Here is a 6000-nt window from a genome sequence, read left to right on the forward strand (position 1 = left end):
TTATATGTGTTGTATGTTGTGTGTTGCGTTGATGTTGAGTATGATTGAGTTGATAACTGCCGTTGCTGAATGTGTAATCTGATTTGGGTGATAAAACGTGTTAATTTACTTAGCATTACATGATAATTTATAATGTTTGTTATATCGATTGAGGAACTCACCCTTACAATTATTTTTCAGGTAATGAGCAGTGATTGAGTAGAAGCTAGTGCTTGGAGTCTAGTGTAGTCACCGTAGTGGGTCATGCTCTGATAGATATAACATCGGGACGGGATGTTTTAATTGTTTTGTTGTCGGTTGTTGAACCATTTTTCATGTAATACGTTATATGTTTTTGGAATGGTTGAGTTGATTTATATCCGCTGCGAATTGTGCAAAAATATTATTTTGATTAAATAATGAGCATGACGGTTATTATGTTGTTAATTGTTGTGTGACACCCTTGGTGCATAATTACTCTGATACTTGTTGTTGTTATTTTAATTAAATATTTGGGGTATTTTAGAAGGGTGTTACATTAGTGGTATCAGAGCAGGTCGGTCTGTCCGGCCAGTTGTCGTGTCGTTACTGTCTAACAATTGTGTATTGTTACCAATCTAACTTTAAGTTGTGTTGTATTGATAAGTTGAAATGGCTGGAAGGAATGACGTTGCAATGGCTGCCGCAATGCAAGCAATGGCACAAGCGGTGCAGAACTTGCCAAATGCTGGTGGGGATGCTGGATCACGTAGCTTGGCGACTTTTCAAAGAGAAAATCCGCCGGTGTTTAAAGGGAAGCATGATCCAGATGCAGCCTTGGGATGGTTGAAAGAAATTGAGAGAATCTTCCGTGTTATGGATTGCACTCCAGCTCAGAAGGTTCGGTATGGTACTCACATGCTAGCAGTCGAAGCTGATGACTGGTGGCTAGAGACTCACGAGAGGTTGACCGTGGCAGGTGAAGACATTACTTGGGATGTATTCCGTAGGGAATTCTTGAGAAAGTATTATCCGGAAGATGTCCGTGGTAAGAAGGAAATCGAGTTCCTTGAGCTGAAGCAAGGAAACATGTCTGTCACTGATTATGCTGCGAAATTGTGGAGCTGTCCAAATTTTATCCTCATTACACTGGTGCTGGTGCTGAATTTTCAAAGTGCATCAAGTTTGAGAACGGATTGCGCTCTGAGATTAAGAAGGTTGTTGGGTATCAGAAGATACGCATTTTTACTGAACTGGTTGATAGCTGCAGGATATTTGAAGAGGACAATAATGCTCATTACAAGATTGTCAGTGACCGCAAGGGAAAGCAGCATCAAAATCGTGGCAAGCCGTATGATGCCCCAGTGGGAAAAGGGAAACAAGGAGCTGCTCCGGCTTAGAGGACTAGTAGGGGAGGTGCTCCTGCTGGTATAGTTTGCTTCAAATGTGGTCAGGCTGGTCATAAGAGTAATGTATGCACTGCTGAAGTAAAGAGGTGTTTTCGCTGTGGTAAGACTGGTCATGCAATAGCTGATTGCAAGCACAAGGAAATGATTTGTTTTAATTGTGGCGAAGAAGGGCATATTGGAAGTCAGTGTCAGAAGCCAAAGAAATCTCAGACTGGGAAGGTGTTCGCATTGACCGGAACTCAAACCTCCTGTGAGGACAGACTTATCAGAGGTACATGTTTCATAAATGGTACTCCTTTAATTACTATTATTGATACCGGTGCTACCCACTGTTTTATTTCTGCTAACTGTGCTCGAAGTCTGGGTTTAAAATTGTCCGCTTTGGATGGTGAATTGATTGTTGAGACCCTAGCTAAGGGATCAGTAACTACTTCTTTGGTATGTTTAAAATGTCCTTTGTCGATCTTCGATAAAGATTTCTATGTTGATTTAGTATGTTTGCAGTTGGATGGGATGGATGTAATTCTTGGTATGAACTGGTTAGAGTGTAATTATGTTCATATAAATTGTTATCATAAGTCGGTGAGGTTTTCCACTCCTGTAGAGGAAGGAGTTGACTTATTGCCTTTCGGAGAATTGCGAAAATTGATGAAAGAGGGAGCTCAGATGTTTTCTTTGATGGCGACGTTGTCGGTTGAAAGTAAAGCTAAGATAGAGGAACTGTTAGTGGTGAAAGAATTCCCTGAAGTTTTTCCTGATGAAATTCCTAGTGTGCCGCCAGAGAGGGAAGTTGAATTTACTATTGATCTGGTACCTGGTACTAGGCCTGTTTCGATGGCACCGTATAGAATGTCGGCATCTGAATTGTATGAATTAAAGAAGCAATTGGAAGACTTACTTGAGAAGAAGTTTATAAGACCAAGTGTGTCGCCGTGGGGAGCTCCAGTGTTGCTAGTAAAGAAGAAAGAGGGTAGTATGAGGCTTTGTATTGATTATAGACAATTGAATAAAGTGACGATCAAGAATAAGTATCCACTACCGAGGATAGATGATTTGATGGATCAATTAGTGGGTGCTTGTGTGTTCAGTAAAATTGATTTGAGATCGGGCTATCATCAAATCAAAGTGAAAGATGAAGACATCCAGAAGACAGCGTTCAGAACTCGGTATGGATATTATGAGTATTCTGTGATGCCTTTCGGTGTGACTAATGCGCCGGGAGTGTTTATGGAATACATGAATCGTATTTTCCATACTTATCTGGATCATTTTGTGGTAGTATTTATTGATGATATTTTGATTTACTCTAAGTCCGAAGGAGAGCACCAGGAACATTTGAGATTAGTATTGGAGGTTTTGAAAGATAAGAAATTGTATGCGAAGTTGTCCAAGTGTGAGTTTTGGTTAAGAGAAGTCAGTTTTCTCGGCCATGTAATTTCAGGAAAAGGTATTGCTGTAGATCCTTCCAAGGTAGAAGCTGTATTGCAATGGGAAACTCCTAAGTCGGTTACCGAGATTAGAAGCTTTTTGGGATTAGCTGGATATTATAGAAGATTTATTGAAGGATTTTCTAAGTTAGCACTTCCGTTGACTAAATTAACTTGCAAAGGTAAAGCTTTCGTGTGGGATGTTCAGTGCGAAGAGAGTTTTAATGAATTAAAGAGGAGATTGACGTCGGCGCCGGTTTTGACTTTGCCAAATCCGGAGGAACCGTTTATAATTTACTGTGATGCTTCGTTGATGGGTTTGGGAGGTGTGCTCATGCAAAATAATAAAGTAATTGCTTATGCGTCGCGACAGTTGAGAATTCATGAAAAGAACTATCCTACGCATGATCTTGAACTTGCTGCTGTAGTGTTTGCGCTAAAACTTTGGAGGCATTACCTTTATGGTTCCAGATTCGAAGTTTTCCGCGATCATAAAAGTTTAAAGTATCTATTTGATCAGAAAGAGCTGAACATGAGACAACGTAGGTGGTTCGAATTGCTTAAGGATTATGATTTCGGTTTGAATTATCATCCAGGAAAAGCAAATGTTGTGGCCGATGCTTTAAGTAGAAAGACCTTGCATGTGTCAGCAATGATGATTAAGGAGTTGGAATTAATTGAGCAATTTCGTGATATGAGTTTGGTTTGCGAAGTAACACCGCAGAGTGTGATGCTAGGAATGCTAAAGATTAATAATGATTTTATGGATAGTATCCGAGAGGCGCAGAAATTGGATGTGAAATTAGTAGATATCCTTAATCGTTGTGGTCAATCAGAGAAAAGTGACTTTAAGGTTGATGCGAGAGGTGTGTTGAAATTAGGGGAAAGAATTTGTATTCCTGACGACGCGATTTTGAAGAGAAGTATTCTAGAGGAGGGTCATAGAAGCAGTTTGAGTATTCATCCAGGAGCTACTAAAATGTATCAGGATTTAAAGAAATTATTTTGGTGGCCCGGAATGAAAGAAGATGTGGCTCGTTTTGTGTATGCATGCTTAACTTGTCAGAAGTCGAAGATTGAGCATCAGAAGCCTGCTGGGTTGATGCAACCGTTGGAAGTTCCAGAATGGAAATGGGATAGCATTTCTATGGACTTTGTAACGGGGCTGCCTGCTACCTTACGAGGGCATGATTCGATTTGGGTGATCGTTGATAGGCTCACGAAGTCGGCTCACTTCATACCTATTAACATCACTTACCCAATTGCGAAGTTGGCAGAGATTTACATCCGAGTAGTTGTAAAGTTGCATGGTGTTCCTCTGTGTATTGTGTCGGACAGGGATCCGAGGTTTACATCGGGATTTTGGAAAAGTCTGCAAGATTCGTTGGGATCTAAGTTGAGGTTGAGTTCGGCATATCATCCTCAAACTGATGGCCAAACTGAGAGAACTATTCAGTCATTGGAAGATTTACTGAGGGCTTGTGTTCTTGAACAAGGAGGTTCGTGGGACACTTATCTTCCATTGATCGAGTTCACATACAATAATAGTTACCATTCTAGTATCGGAATGGCGCCTTTTGAAGCATTATATGGTCGTAGATGTAGAACTCCGTTGTGTTGGCACGAATCTGGTGAGGGTGTAGTACTTGGACCAGAGTTAGTTCGAGAGACTACCGAGAAAGTGAAGTTTATCCGGGAGAAGATGAAAGCTTCTCAGAGTAGGCAGAAGAGTTACCATGACAAGCGGAAGAAGGATTTAGAATTTCAAGCTGGTGACCATGTGTTTTTGAGAGTCACGCCTGTGACCGGAGTTGGGAGGGCTTTGAAGTCTAAAAAGCTCACTCCTCGCTTCATTGGTTCGTATCAGATCTTAGAACGAGTTGGAAAAGTTGCTTATCGGATGGCATTACCACCTAATCTTTCGAATTTGCATGATGTATTCCATGTGTCGCAGCTTCGGAAGTATATCTCAGATCCGTCTCATGTGGTTAGTATGGACGACGTGCAAGTGCGAGATAATTTAACAGTAGAGACAAAGCCTATACGAGTTGAAGATCGTGAAACAAAGACTCTTCGAGGAAAAGAGATTGTGTTGGTTAAAGTCGTTTGGTTGGGAGCTGCGGGCGAAAGCATGACATGGGAACTTGAGAGTCGGATGAAGGAGTCCTATCCGGAGTTATTTGCTTGAGGTATGTTTTCGAGGACGAAAACTCTTTTAGTAGGGGAGAGTTGTAACACCCCGAATTAAATAAGAGGATTATTTAATTAAGTTAATAATATATTTAATAATTTAATTAAATAAATTGAATTATTGGATTATTATTATTATTATTATTATTATTATTATTATTATTATTATTTGGAATAATAATTAGTGGAAAATATATAAGTTGGAATAAGAGAAAAAGGTTTCGTTGTTGGTAAAGAGTTCACGTGAAACAGAGAAAGCGGCTGAAAGGTGAAAAGTGGAGAAAGAGCAAAGGTTGAAGAACGGAAAAGCTTGAAGCTTAGAGATTGCCGGATTCTCTCAGGTAAGGGGGGTTTATCGTCGTTTAATGGGTATTATAGATTAACATGTCATGGGTAGTGAGAAACCGTTGAATTGACCCTAATTGGGATTGTTGAATGCTGAAAAATTGTGATGAATAAACTGGGTTTAAGCTGTAATTGAGTCCGTAATTGTGTGATTCGTGTTTCCCCGAACGTGTAGCTTTTTACGGAAATTGAGTCGGAGGTCCGGAAGTCCTCCAACGGCGGAAAATGCGGAAACTCTGCATTCTGCCTTGTGTTAGCGCAGGAACTGCTGTTTTGTCTGCGTTAACCGGTTAACCCAGGGCGTTAACCGGTTAACACTGTTATATTTTGTGGAAATGTGCTGTTTTGCCTGCGTTAACCGGTTAACCCAGGGCGTTAACCGGTTAACACTGTTGCGTTTTGCCAGAAAATGTATTTTTGTCCTGCGTTAACCGGTTAACCCAGGGCGTTAACCGGTTAACACTGTTGGAAATTAGAAAAATTGGTATTTTAATGTTGTGAACATAATTGGTGATTGGCCTATTTTAGTTGATTGTGAGGAATAATTTTGTTGGGTTTATGTTATGAAATGTTGATCCAAATATGTTGATCAGTTGTGTTAAAGTTGTTGAAAATGCTGAGTTGTAGGCTTGATGAGCCAAAGTTGATTATAAGTTGATTTTTGTTGAAAA

The sequence above is a fragment of the Lathyrus oleraceus genome, chromosome 7 (assembly GCF_024323335.1).
Source record: "Lathyrus oleraceus cultivar Zhongwan6 chromosome 7, CAAS_Psat_ZW6_1.0, whole genome shotgun sequence".
NCBI lineage: Eukaryota > Viridiplantae > Streptophyta > Magnoliopsida > Fabales > Fabaceae > Lathyrus > Lathyrus oleraceus.